This window comes from Spea bombifrons, chromosome 2, assembly GCF_027358695.1.
Source record: "Spea bombifrons isolate aSpeBom1 chromosome 2, aSpeBom1.2.pri, whole genome shotgun sequence".
NCBI classification, from domain to species: Eukaryota; Metazoa; Chordata; class Amphibia; order Anura; family Pelobatidae; genus Spea; species Spea bombifrons.
The window spans coordinates 11,928,558-11,944,023 of NC_071088.1; positions in this window are offsets into that span (position 1 = coordinate 11,928,558).

Below are 15,466 nucleotides of genomic sequence, written 5' to 3' on the forward strand. Positions count from 1 at the left end.
TTAGTTATTAGGTCTCACAGTTGGAAGGTGAAGAGCCAATTACCATCATTTTATCAGTTATAAAAGGAAACAATTTTGAGCATTAAAAAGTACAGTGTCTAAAAGTTACAGGCAATTTCAGCAATTTCTACCTTCCAAAATTTCCTTAGGCAAGTTCACTAGTTATAATAAAGGTTGAACAACAATTTCTTCTAGTGAACTTTTTGTAATGCTAATAAAGTAGTTTTTGCTAGACTTGTGCAAGTGGACCAAAACAATTCAGAGAAATTAATTTTGTTTCCAGGTCTTTCAGTTTGCATGAAATTCGGATGGCTTTTTACATTCCCAAACTACATTTGTTGTCTCCCACACCCACTCACACTCACAGATCAGATATATATTTTTAAATGCAGCATTTAAATTTTAAAAAAAGTTCAGTAGTTAGATAGGTTGAACTAAATATCAGACATGTGCATTTTGATTCGTATGAATTGTACATTTACTGAATTTTTTCAGCGATTCGTACGAGGCCACACAAATGTGGCCAGACCCCACGTACTGAAACAAACCAATAAGCTCGGAATTTTAGCCCAAAATATGTGGGCTGATATTTACTCTTATTTTCGTTCACTCCCATGCTCTCCAAGCGTTTACCTACTGTCATGTTCTGCCCAGGCTGCGGAGCTGCATATCTGTCCTGCTTTAGTTTCTCTGCTTTGCTTTGATCCATTCCTGGATTTCCTTTTGCTTTGTTCTATTTTCCATTCCTTGCTTCTGCTCCGGCTCTTTGCTTCAGCTTTGCTTCCTTTATTAGGTGTGCCCCACCTGTGTGTTCTGTTTGTCTCAGTCTGCAGTCTGCAGTCTAAGGTATGTTTCAGTGCTGTGTGTTTGGTTTCCATGTTTGGTTTGTTGTGTACCACTGTCAGCAGGGATTAGCGTTAGGACCCATCGTCATTGGAGTACTTTGGCGTAGTGGTGGGCTAAGCATACTATGGCCATATCATGTGACGGAATCTCCAATAGTTATCATGTAGTCCTAGGCTAGTTTCTGTATTCATGTGCGTCTGTCTCTTATGTACCTTTGCCCTTCTTCCTTGTATCATCTGAGGATTCCGGTTCCTCTCTCCTCTCCCCATGTCCCAGTTAATATGTCCTATCCTTGCTTATAGGAGAAGCTTCCGAGGGTTCCGGCTCCTCACTCCTTCCCCTGTGTTCCTTGCCTTCTTCCCTGTCCTTTGTTGTGCCCTGTACCATGTATGTCTTGTCTGGTTATGTTTATTCCTTGTCTTGTGCCTGTTTATATCTTTCGCTATTCATGTCATGTTTCTAGCCACTTCTCGTGTATATCTTGTATCATGTTTCTTGCCTGGTCTCCCTTTCCCTTGCTTGTTATGAGTCTGCTATATTAACCCTTTGCTTAGCTTTCATTCTCCCAGCCTGCAGCATCCTGCACGTGACTCATGTGATATGCTTCATGCCTGCTCCAGGGTGCCTGCAGGATTCGTTTTGTTCTGGACTACATCTGCTGCCATATCAGGGCGCTGGTGTTTGGCTGCTCTAACCTAGGTGCTCTCCTGGATGAGTGTGGTCACCCCGCAACCAGGCCCTGCCCCAGACTCCACTGCTGCATCGTGACTCCTGCATACAATCATCGGGCGCGCTGGGTCCTTCCAGTCATCTGCTTGGACCCAGTCCGTGACACCTACCTTATCTGTCATCTACTTCCGCATCTCCTTCTTCATTTTCTATCTTTTATCTTCTCTTTTTTCTTCTCTCTTTTCTCTTGTATCTTCAATAACCTAGTGGGAACTTCCGCCAACTTCTTGGACGTCCTTTCCCTGATCCTCCAATTGGGGGAGAGGACGTCGCAGACAGCGCTTTTACTTTCGGTGACATCCTCTCCCACTATTGGAGGATTGAAGATAGCAGATTAAGAAGAAGAGGTGGAAATGGTCAGGAAAGTAGTAGAGAGAGTAGGGAAACATTTAGAGGGCGTGAGAGAGTAAACGAGAATGAGAGAAAGTGAGTAAGAGTGAATGTGGGTACAGGCCAACAAATTTAAAATGCCCCTGGCACAAAGGAAAACAATCAGAGGATTCCAAAGGTTGTCAATCATCAGTATGAACATGTTCAGATGAATTTTAGTTAGGACTTTTTTTTAATAAATCTTGTTCCATGGATGGTACATGAGCTTTGCAAAATCAGTTTCACTTGCCGAAATACTGCAATTGCACAGGAGCTATCACCTTAGCTTTGGTGCTTTGATGGCTTTGACTCAAAATTCGCCATACTCACGCCATAGAATGCTTAATTCCCTGTGATCCACTTTCTTTCCACATATTATTTTACAAACCAGGAGCAATAAATCACAAATTGATTTTACAAATCTACAAAAAAATATGCATTAGTTTTAAATTTAATATCAAGTTTTTAAATCTTGCTAAGATGAACAATTTTCTTGTGAACATAGTTACTTATAAACAGTTAAAAAGCATAGCTGTTCTCCTAATTTCTTCTTTTTTTCTGCTTTACACTGAATGATGAAAACTGATCAGCATTAAATAATTGAAATTTGTCACTCATTTTCAGTCAAATGAGTGGCAGATATCAAGTATTGACATTTTTGGAAGATGCACAGTTTGCTTGTGAACACAGAGTTAAAGTAGTGTAGCTGTTCTATTTTCTGCTCTTTTATCTCTACCAAACTCTGAATGATGAAAATTGATCAGCGTTAATGATGGAAAGGAATGAGACTCTTCAGTCAAATGAGTGACAAGTGTTTAAATTTGCTAAGATAAGCAGTTTGCTTGTGAACACAGTTCAGGCAGTTAAAGTAGGCTGTAGCTGCCTATATTCATCTATTTTCTCCTTTTTGTTTTATATATATTTTAGGAGTTTTTGTTACCTCAAGTCCCAGAGCTATTTTGCAGTTTTTACCATATGTGGGTTTTTATTTTCATGTTTCCATTTCCATGTTAGTACCCACACAACCTTTTTTCATAACAAATATGTTTTTTTTAAAACCATAGAAACATGCAAAAAATGAAATATGTGCTAGTTTGGAAAAAAAACAAAACATTTGTACATTTAAGGTGCTCCTGTTGAACAATGACCGAATTTATGTTCGGCAACATACCCTGATTTTAGACATAGCCCACTTAGATTTGCACTATGGATAGAGATCCCTCTCGGACATGTGATTATACAAATGAGATCACAATTATTTAGCTTTATTTTTTATAAATCGATAAAAATAGAGGGTTTTTTTTACTTTTCTCACTCTCTGCCCTGTGATTCTCCTGCACTGATCACCCTGCCATCACCAAGCAAGTCTCTGTAGACTTGCATTGGGGATTTCAAGGTATGTGATTGGTCTAGACAGATCCTGCAGGGGATATCCTGTTCTCCTGGAAGGAAATGCCAGATCACATGTGTAGTGACAGGGAGATGCCCCCTGTACATCCTTAACTGGTTTATTGGAGCCTTGGAGGTATTGGAGGTACTAACGCCCCCTGCTTTCTGCTTCTGGGGCAGCCTCACCGCTCGCCCCCACCAAGAGACATGCTACTGATATCATATGTATGTCTATACAACAAAAATTAATAATGAATAGGTAGGTTAAATAATTAATCATGTGAAGGGTGACATTGGATTCAGATACTGTAGTTATTCAAGGTTTAATACTTGTGAAACACTGACTTGAAAAGTACAACGTCTCCAAATATATCTGTCCTTAAGCATATGCCGTACTTACTATACAGATTTAGGAAAGATAAAGTAACAGCAGTTGGATAGAGTAATCTCATACACCTGTGGACGACAATCATAAAATTGCATGGTATTTCAAAGCACTTGAAATCAATTTTACTCAAAACACAGACATGATCTCCCAAAACTTTGATTAGTCAATAAATTGGAGCCTGAAAATACTTTTTGTCCTTTTGAAACTCTTCTAAATAATATTCTTCTCCCTACCAATCACATTCCTTTATAACTATATTATTTTAGAGGTTAACATAATGTTCTTCTACTAAAATATCGATATAGATTGGTCACATCGTGTAAAAATAGAACTTAAATTAGAAAGCTATCACTTCGGAATAACTACTGTAATCCATGTAGACCGAACAATTCCCTTTTAAATATTCATGAAGTCAAAGAATCCGTCAAGCAAGAACTAATCTTCTATTTTAGTTAAAACAACACACTGTAATATGTCCATCAACTCTCCAGGTGGTGTAGAAATGTCCGAAAGAGGTATTATTTAAAGTCAAAGCCTTTGTGAAGGTATCTAAGAATAGAATAGAAGTGTAAGCACTGAAACTATATATATATATATATATATATATATATATATATATATATATATATATATATATATATAACTTTACTGAATGAGATCTTCTAATTTAGCTAACATATGACCGATGATATGAAAATTGAGAACTTTAATTATAGACACAATGTCCTATCCTACCAATTCTTTCCTCTAGGTTCCATTACTAGTTCCCAACCCCTATCCTCTCCTTTCATCTCACCTTTCCACAAGCACAGGGACCTCCTAAACAGTTCATTTTTGTCGTGGTTGAGTAAAGTGTTGAATATAATTCATATAATATGAAAATCAGCTGCGAAAGGTTCTTTATTCCTGCAAACAGGAATACTATATTACTTTCATTTTTGTATAATATGAAATTGTTAGAGCAGAAGATGTTTGTAACTTTTGGGATACCTGATGGACTGTGACGGTTATGAAGGTAAAAATGAGTAATGATTGTCTTCATCGACATATTAAAAATGATAATGAATGTTGACATTATTTCCTTTACTAAAAATGTCTGTGTCATTCTTTGAAAGTTATTAATCATCACAGCTATCTTGTATAATAGTGAGCCCCTGGTGAAGCATCTACTTCAATGTCCAATTTACAGTATGCTTGATTTCAATATTTAGAAAAAAATATTTTTTTTCAGTATCATAGCCAGGGAGCCCATTGATCACTGTCGGAAGGCAGACCTCAGTCCCCTTATTTTTCCATCCACTCCCCACCCTTGGACTTCCTATTGGTGATTAGCAGAATCTCTCTACATACATTTGAGTTCCAACGCATTCAGATTGCAAAATTGTTAGGACAAACTGTGAGATCCATCAAATGCTTTTCGTAAAGTCTGCTTAAGTCTTTTTGATAAACGTGTTCTTCTACAGCTTTAGATAAAAGCTTTCAAAATCTCTCTCTACCTGTTTGGAAATATAGTATAATAAAAACATATTAATTATCAATTCACATCATAGTTCTAGATTGTGTAAAGAAATGCTATGTAATGTTAGGTTTGGCACGAGAACTGTTATTCTAGAAGTGAGCAATAAAAAGTAAGCATTAAGATTTTGTGCTCTCTGTATCCATACAGCATGATGTTAAACGGCAAATGCTTAGTAGGTAAAGTAGCATGTTATGATGCATATTATTTAATAGAACCTGGCTTGGGGAATCTTTACGTTAAAGAGGTAATATAACTTCTCCTGATCCAGAAAGAGGAGAAAATTTAGGATGAGTGATCAATCACTGGTGGATCTTTTAAACTAACCAATCTGTATATAAGCATTTAGGGATTTGTGTTGCCCAAGGTCCCAGTTTGGATGAGAAAACCATATATAAATAAACGTATTTGGAAGTATCTTGCTGAGACAAGATAAATATGCTGACATCAGCATGTGCCAAGTTTCTATCAATGATCTACATACTTCTAGCATAAAACGGTACATATGTTTAGTAAATACAGTGTACTATTGAAATATTGAGTTTATTATGTTTTTTTTTTACTTCAACACTTAAAACAACCTCCTGATGTAACAATGGTGGTCTAATGCTCTTCAAAGTTGAAGCTTTCGAAAAGAATAACTTTTTATATCAAGTAAAGTGTATCAATGTATCATCTGTAAGAAACAGAAGACACCAGCACTTACTGTAAGATGAAATATAAGAGCATTAAATAAATATATCAAATATATCAACAACGCATCAGATGGATGCTATGAATCAAAAAACGTTGAGTCTGGACATTTTAAAGCCATTATAGAAGTAAAAATATTGCTCTTATTGTTTTTAGTAGACTTTCATATATACACTATGCTCAACATATGGACAAATAACACAATCATAATCATTGAAATATCACAGATACAGAGATGATATATGGGTTTATTAAATAAAATGGGTTCTTTCAGGGGAGGGGCAATTTCAACTCATCAACCTCACTATGAATTAAAAATAAAGTTTTGGGTTTTTTTACTTATAAAGTTCAAACTCAAAAATATTATATTTATTTTGACCAACTTATATCCAAAGCTGAAAAAAATGAATGTGAAATCATTTTACACATATTCTGCTGGAAAGTCCTTGCAATCAGAAGAAATGGCTGTAATAACGTCCAGCGGTATTGGTTATTTGTCTGGAGTGACAGAAGACGTGCTGAGAACACACATATGCAGCCAATGCAGTCATACCATATAATACACTATTGAAATGGCTTCATGCAGATCTCAGTGATTCCTTCCAATCTAAATGCCATCTGTAGCCATTAGACTTCAGCATGAGTCCCTCTCCGAGTCCAGCTAATCATCACTATGATTTTTGAGCACTGCAGGAGGAACCACAGTGGAAATCACCCAAGATACTTAGAACATAGTAGCTTCCTGTCATCTTCAAAGCATGCTTCACAGAACTCTTTTTCCTAACATAGGAACAACTACTATAGAAGTAAAAAATACTCAAAAGAATCCTCTACATACCAATACATTTTGTGGAGGTGAAATAAACCTAGGAACAGATGCTCTATGATACATTTTTGGTGGAACAGTTTTACACCCTACGTCACACCTCCAGATTGTAAGCTTGTAAGCAGGGTCCGCTTTACCTTATGTATTGGTTGGTCTTAGTGTATCAGTTCTAGTTTTGTCATACCCTTTGCATGTATGGACTGTAAGAAGCTCTTCATACATTTTTGGCGCTATATAGAATTGTTTTAATAATAATAGTAATAATAATAGATATTATTATACTGCTTAAAATAATATTATATTTTTACATTTTTATGTGGAGAAAATATATTTTAGTTCTAAAATGGCTTAGGACAAAGCATTGATAACGTTTTATTGCTTCCAACTGTGGATTTTGGGTATTGCAGTATGGCTTAATGTTAGGACATATTAGGTCGACTCATTATTTTTTGAGTTATCAGCCTAGATGTTCCTTCTTTCTGGAATTCGTTTTTTGATACATACAGTACTCTTTTATTCCTCCCACAACAGTTTCTGTTTCGGTTAATGATTGTGTTTTTCAACCTACGTATGAAGTCGATGATCATTAGTGCCTGTTTGGTATAATTGTTTAATCATACACCTATATGCCTACAAAATCCCTGACTTTGTGCAAGTGTACCTAGAAGAATTAATGTTGTTTTGAAGAAAGGGCCTTCACATCAAATATTGATTTGATTTAGATTGTTTCATCTATTCACTTATTTTGCATTTTGATAAATGATTAAAAAAAACTTACTTTACAGCATTTTTTTCACACCTCCCTAAAACTTTTGCACTGTATTGTATACTGTAGTAGTTTACTAGTTCAAAGTGCCCAGCTATTGCTTAGATTCATTGATAGCTGACCATGTGGTACTCTCTTCAAAGACTTGAGCTAAATCCCTTGTATACAAGGAATGACCATTTGTAGAAACCATCCCAAAAACTAATACCCCTGTGCTGATGACAGCCTCTGTCCATCAATGAGCGAAAATGCTGGTAAAGTGTATATTTAAAGTGAGCCAGAATTATGAATATAATAGAGCATAAGACTCAATCTCAGACAGAAAGCCATGTATCTAACACGATTCACCAACATTTGCTTTCAGAGGTCCAATGCATTGATAAAAGAAACACTTAGGGAAGTATGTTACAGGTGGAGGTTTCCCGCAAAGTGTTCTGAGGGCTGCTGTAAGCGCAGTGAAAGTGGAATTTAGCATTCACTAGACATGAAGATGATTGATCTAGAGTCCTTGGAGAGTCCCCCTGGAAGTAAAGCGGACCACTAAGCAGAATGGAATTGGACCATTGTCTGCAAGGGGAATGTTCTACATAAATAGCGTGGTCTACTATAGAATATTTTGTGCAGATCAAATATAACTGACCCTTCTCTGCCGGTTAAGTGGACCTCTAAGTAGAGTGGAGTTAGAAAATGATATACAAATTGCTGACATTGCATAAATGTAATTGTTTTACTGTTTTCTTTATTATAAAGTGTATTGGTTCTTAAAGCAGATAAAAAACTGCTGGGGTATTATAGGTTTGTAGATTTAATATGTGTTCTTTAAATATATTTATTTTCTTTAAAACAGATTTATTATTTTTAATAATACCCACAAAGAGGAGGCTGGCTACATGTAGCAGTATTTGATCACATGGCTCGCCGAAATATAAAAACAGCATCTGTAATCGGTTTATATTCCCATTATATTGTTTAAGTTAATAACAGTATGCTCAAGAACAGAGCATTTTGCTTCTTAAAGCACTAGAAAACAAGTAAGAAAAAAATGTGGAACAAAACTAACCCACCGTCACAACAGGAATTGCTAAATGACTTTAATTAATGCAGCTAAATAAACAAGCCGTGAACATTGCATAAATAATTCAGTAATTTACAGTTACAACTAATATGTTAATTAATGGTTCCAGTGAATAACATTCCTTCTTAAAACAAAACTATAAAACAGATAATTAGATTTAACATCCATAATATGCAGTAGGAGCTTCTTAACAATAATTTAAAAACATACTCACATGTTTTACATCAAAATTAATTATGAAACGTAATTTCACTATTTTGGTAAAAGGACAAAATTGGTATCTCATAATTATGGGCGAATAAATAGGATGTGAAATGTACAAAAAAAAGGTTTTTATGTTTTGGGTTTTTTTTTAAAGTTATAATTTGCCCCTATATTCTTATACCAAGAGGTATGGAATTGAATTCTTTTTTTAACTACAGCTCTGTTTAAAAATCTTTATTAAAGGTGTTGTTCCACCTATTCCACCTTTAGAAGAATGAAGAAAATATTCAAAGTCACGTTTATTTGTATACAACATACTAGAGAGCGAAATAAATGTTTTTTTCTCAGTGGAACAGCACCTTTAAATGAACACCATTATCCATCAGATTTTAATTCAAAAGTATTACAAATAAACCGCAGGGGATTTGGGGGGCTTTTTAACTGAGCTCCTCTGTGTTAAGAAAACAGCAAAGCCAATGGAGGACAGGCTGCTGTCCCATCTTTGCCCCCAAGCAGCTTGTCAGTGCCACCCATTCACCTTCCTGCACCCCTTTATCTCACTTGCAGATATCTCTGGTCTGGTAGCTGACCGAGCAGCACTGGGGCCATGCTGATGTCTATGTGGCCAGGTAGCCTGCACACTGTGTGAGGAAAGTCTCTTTTTCCACCCTGGTTCCTGCTTCCTCTGGACGGGAAAAGAGAGTTATCTTGTTCAATGTGCAACTCCACAGTGGTAGTAGTGCCGACCGCTTCCATATCTTCTTCTTCTCCCTGCTGTCTTCAACCTGCTCTCTTCTTTTCTCTAGATTTATTTGGGGTTGGGGAGAAGTTCTAGGATTAGTGTGATATGACTACAGAGGATGAGGCTGTAGGGGGGGGTTAAATGTACCAGTCCCCATGGACTACACTCTTTTAGATATACAGAGACCTCGGCAGATCCATCCACTTCTCCGAAGTGCTGTTCGAAGGCACTGTTGCATATGCCCAGAGGGGAGATACCCGAGGGAGTGGTGTCAATCCCAAAAAGGAGTGGAAAACAGTGAAGGTAAGATTAGGGTTGCAGTGGCGAGTGTCTCCTTTTCAATCATGGTTGGCAAACCTGAATTTCTGCAACGAATAGGCTACATTGAGCTCGCCCACTTCTGTGGAGTGGCTTCGTTAGGGGTAGTGCTAAACCCAGAGAGCCTTTAATGGATAGGAAGAGGTGGGGCATGGGCATGGAGTTGGGGCTGTTCCTTTGCCAATAGACCGAAGAATCTGAGTCAGAGCCCTGGAGATGCAGGGTTTCACTCGGAGACTCTAGGTCACACATAGAGAATTACCAGGTATGAGTATAATCTGGAGAATAAACAATGTAATGAAAGAGAAATCATTTAAGATCATGATGTTTAATACTTCTGTGACAATAAAAAGATACATGGAAAAATTTCTATTAGCAATAGACTATACCCACTATGTCCTTCCAGAGGTTAAATGGGCTTTTTGATCATGTCTGGGAGAGTTAGGTATTATATTGCCAACAGAATATTGGCAAGTATAAGCCTGTTTTCATGCCTTCATGCTAAAATAATAGTTTTCCATTGTTAATTGCTATTACATTGTGTTTAGTTTGCTTGAGTGGGTTGAATATGATTTATCTTGACTGTTTAATAATTTTAATATCAAATGATTTATGGCTAATGCTTGAAGTAACGCTTGCTAAAGTACTAAAATATTTCTGCATCCTAACCAAAATTAAACACCTAAAGCAACTAAGGAAAATTATTAAAATGGAAGAATGTGAATATTATTATTCACTGAAAGTTTCTGATATTGTAGGTTTTAGAATTATTAACATCGGATAAAGTTAGGATTCATGAACATGATGGATATGGTACATTATACACTTTATTATCTTAAAAGCAGTCAGACCGCTTTGCAAATGGGTTATTTTACTGACTGATTTGGTAAGGTCAAACAAATTAATAGGTTGGGTAAAATAAAATGAAAACATTTAAAATTTATTGAACATTTATGGAATAACCTGTCACAGTGTAATAGGTTTAACTTACTTGGTACTGAATCTTTTCTTACGATAAAAAAAAAAAAGATGTTTTGTAAAGTATTCACGGCGTCTTCATAAATGCTAAAGGTAAAACATGTATTAATAGTATTTTTTTTATAAGATTAATATCTATCCTATCACATGAAGTGTTTGTACAATGTATAGATTAAAGGACATTAATACAATGTTAAAAAAGTATTCCAAAAGGTTGCCAGCAGATCTATAGTTACAGCCGCTGGCTGACACGAGAAAAGCAAAAGGCTGGCACCCTTGTGAAAACTTATCTTTTTTATCTAAACTGTGTTTGTATAGGGTACTATATCATTTAACCCTTTATTTTTTGTGTGTCTTCCCTTCCCTATTGGGTGTGCTGTTGCGCAGTGAAATGAGCGTGCGGAGTACTGTGCCGGGAAAAAGTGCTATCCAACTCATTTTAATGTTAGACAAAGATAACCCCAGTAAACCCAAAATGCCGTTTTTAAGCGATGATTTAATGTACAGAAGGAGAAAATCTATCCAACCCTACTTGGCCCTATGTGAAAATTCAAAGTTTAGAACAAGGGCGTGTTCCGTTTTGTCCCCCGTAACTTATATAAAAATCTATTCATGTAGAGTATTAAAAACCAAGACACTTTAATGTATTTTGGTGAACTGAACTAGTTTAGGGACAATTATCATAGGTAAATATTACAAAAAAATGGAGGTTTTTTTTTTCTTTTTTTTTTCAAATATTTTCATTACTTCATCATAATATATGAGTAATATATCATCATAACATGCAGGGCCGGCACCAACTATAGGCAAAGTAGGCGCCAGCAGCCTTGCAGCCGCGAACCGCCGGCCGCGGTCATTCATTAGAAGCATGGCCGCGGTCACTTGACGGGAGGCAGGCAGCCGCGCAGGCAGTGCAGGCCGCAGCTTGCGGTTACTATGGGGAGGAGTGGGCAAAGGGGGTATAGCCAGGGGGCGGCAAAATTATGTTTTGCCTAGGGTGGCAAAAATCCTTGCACCAGCCCTGATAACATGAGTAAGCAGGCAACACACATTTCCTTTATTTCCTATGGAATTCATGTTCAACTGTAGGTTATAACAGAATGGCACAATCAGAAAACAAAACATAGAAACAAAGAAAAAAATGAAATGACCCCTGTTCAAAAGTCTGTATACCCTTTAAAGTTCTTAATACTGTGTATTGCCCCCTTTAGCATTAATGACCATGTGCAGTCTTTTGTAATCGTTGTCTGTGAAGCCTCAAATTCTTGGCAAAATGCCTCCAGGTCATACAAACAAAGAAAAGGTTTATGCTGTCCCTTTTTTCCAGCTAGCACCCAGCTTCCTGGGAGTTGAGTGCAGAACCATTTTTTCTTTTTTACGGTCCAGGTCATACAAAGTCTTTCGTCGTCTTAAATGAACCGCACGTGTGAGATCTCCCCAGAGTGCCTCGATGATATTAAGGAGAGGAGACTGATGGTCGCTTCAGAAACTTCACCTTTTTCTGCTGTAACCACTGGAGGGTCAACTTGGCCTTGTGCTTCGGGTCATTGTCATGTTGGAAAGTTCAAGAGCATCCCTTGCGCAGTTTTTGTGCAGAAGAATGCAAATTGTCTGCCAGTGTTTTCTGATAACATGTGACATTCATCTTGCCATCAATTTTCACAAGATTCCCTGTGCCTTTAGAGCTCACACACCTCCAAAACATCAGTGAGCCGCCACCATGTTTCACAATGGGAATGATATTCTTTTCGCTATAGGCTTTGTGGACCCCTCTCCAAACAGCGCTTGTGGTTGTGACCACAAAGCTTTATTTTCATCTTGTCATTCCAAATTGCAGTGTGACAGAAACTGTGAGACGTGTCAAGGTTTTGTCGGGTATATTATAACCGGGCTTTTTTGTGGCTTTGGTGGAGTAAAGGCTCCTTTCTGACAACTCGACCAAGCAGCTCATTTTTGTTGAAGTATCGTTGTATTGTGCTCCTTGAAACAACTGTCTTTTTCCAGAGCAGCCAGTATTTCTCCTGCGGTTACCTGTGGGATTTTCTTTGTATCCCAAACAATTCTTCTGGCAGTTGTGGCTCAAATCTTTCTTGGTCTACCTGACCTTGACTTGGTATCAAGAGATCCTCAAATTTTTTATTTCTTAAGTGATTGAACAGTACTGACTGGCATTTTCAAGGCTTGGGATTTCTTTTATATCCTGTTCCATCTTTATAAAGTTTAATTACCTTGTTATGCAGGTCTTTTGACAGTTCTCTTCTGCTCGCCATGGCTCAGTATCTGGCCTGCTCAGTGCATCCACATGAGAGCTAACAAACTCATTGACTATTTATACCCAGACACTAATTGCAATTTAAAAAGCCACAGGTGTGGGAAATTAACCTTTAATTGTCGTTTACACCTGTGTGTTGCCTTGTGTGTCTGTAACAAGGCCAAAGATCCAAGGGTATGTAAACTTTTGATCAGGGCCATTTGGGTGAAATCTATTATCATTATGATTTTAAAAAGGAGCCAAACAACTATGTGATAATAAATGGCTTCATATGATCACTAGCCTTAAATAAAATACATTTTTTGCATGATCAGTCATATTTTCGAAACCAATTCCAATATTTGGAAAGCATGCAAACTTTTGAGCACAACTGTATGTGTTGTTTTTTTCTGTGTGTGTGTATAGATATATATACGTTTCAGTATGAGATATGTAAATTGTCACTGTGTGATATAATAAAATAATGTCCCTAACTGCCCTTATAAGACTATTAACCTGGCTATTACAATGGCGAGTGTTTTGCAGGGTAAAAATTTAGGAATTTGACTTCCATAAACAGGTGAGGAAAAAAACGAGTTACCAACCTAGAACATCTAAGATGATAACAAGGACTGATAAAGGTTTTAGTAGAAGGAAAACATTAGGAGGAAAGACTAATTTGTAGCCCTTAAACCAGGGGTAGGCAATCTTCGGCTCTCCAGATGTTGTAAACTACATTTCCCTTGATGCTTTGCCAGCATTAAGAGCATTATGGGAGATGTAGTCCACAACATCAGGAGAGCTGAAGATTGTCTACCCCTGCCTTAAACCGATACTAATCCGGCAACAATGAAATTATAAGGAGTAAATACAAAAACCTACCTGGTCATTTTTAAAGAGAAACGGAAAGAAACTTAAAGATCACTTTTTCTTATTTTTTGTAAAAGGGTGGTGCAATGTAAATTATGAAACATTTACATGAAACTTTTATGATTGTGAGACCCCATTATCATTATAAGTATTAGTTTGTGAAGTTATTTTTATAATCAATCGTTTACACGCTATTATTTTAATAGGTTTCACTTTGTAGTATCAACACAAGTACTTTTCACATGTACTCAGAAATAATAATAATTCAATTCTGGCCTCTGGAGTGTGATTTGTGAATTGGTCTCCTACAGCTTCAAATTAATGGCTTAAGACCATAATAGAATGTGAATTTCTTTAAATTATTATGACACATGAAATCTGTTTTACTGTATAAAGTTAAGGAACTCTAAAATTTCCAGTCTAGAGTGGTTGATAATTAATGTTAATTTTGGTAAGTGCATCTCTATAGTAATTGTTTCATTTAAGACTGTTGGTGAAAATGGGTTGGTGGTGGGTCAGCAATAGACATGCGCACAGCGAACAAAATCTATTTGAACAAAATATTCATTTTTGGTTTTTGCCACATTCATTTTTGGGCAACAAATGTTGTTTCCCGGCCATTTGGCTTGGACAAAATTTGGGGGCCTGGGCAGGCAGTCTCTGGCAGATGATAGGCACATGCAGGCCCATGGTGCAGGACTAAATTTCCACAAATATTATAGATTTATTTTATGTTTTTCTTAAAGGCAGTCGCTCCATGTGGCAGTCACTCCACCAAAATGTCTTGTTTTGTCACCAATATTTATCAATGAAAAATAATAGATGATTAGATAGAAAGATAATTAAAAAAATAACTTGTCAACCATTTACAGGTTTGGCTACAGTCCCTGTAATACACTACAGTAGTCACTACAGCTTCTCCAATCCAACCCACAACAGTGCATTTTCTGCACGAAGATAAACTATTAACTTGCAGCATGGTAGGTGAGTTATGGACATCAATCTCAGCCTCTGCTAAGCTAACTGCCTCACACTCCAACTCTCATCAGGCTATAACTGCTGCTACTGACAAGTTAAAATGGTGTCTAATGCTTGTCCCTCCCCTTGTAAATGCTGATTGGCCAGAGTGAAAAAAGTAAAGAAAAACTCCCACTGGTTGTTGGACCCATCAATCACAACTATAACCATCCTCTTTTTGGCTACTTTTACCTATCAGTCATTTATATGTCCTCTCCTACACACAGTCCCTCCAACTTTACCTCATTAACAAGAGCCAAAATGGCTACACATGCTTGAAAAAAATACATTAAAATGTTTTTTTTGTGTGTGTCAAAAACACCTCGTTAATCTAAACCATCTCACTATGCTGCTAAAAGCTTTTGTGTATAAAGTTAATCAAAATATTAGGAAAAGATAATTAACATTTAACATTTTATTTTATTTTGGAACAATTCAAGTACTTAGATCCCTTAATTACTAAAGAGACATCAAAAAGGCTTATTGAAG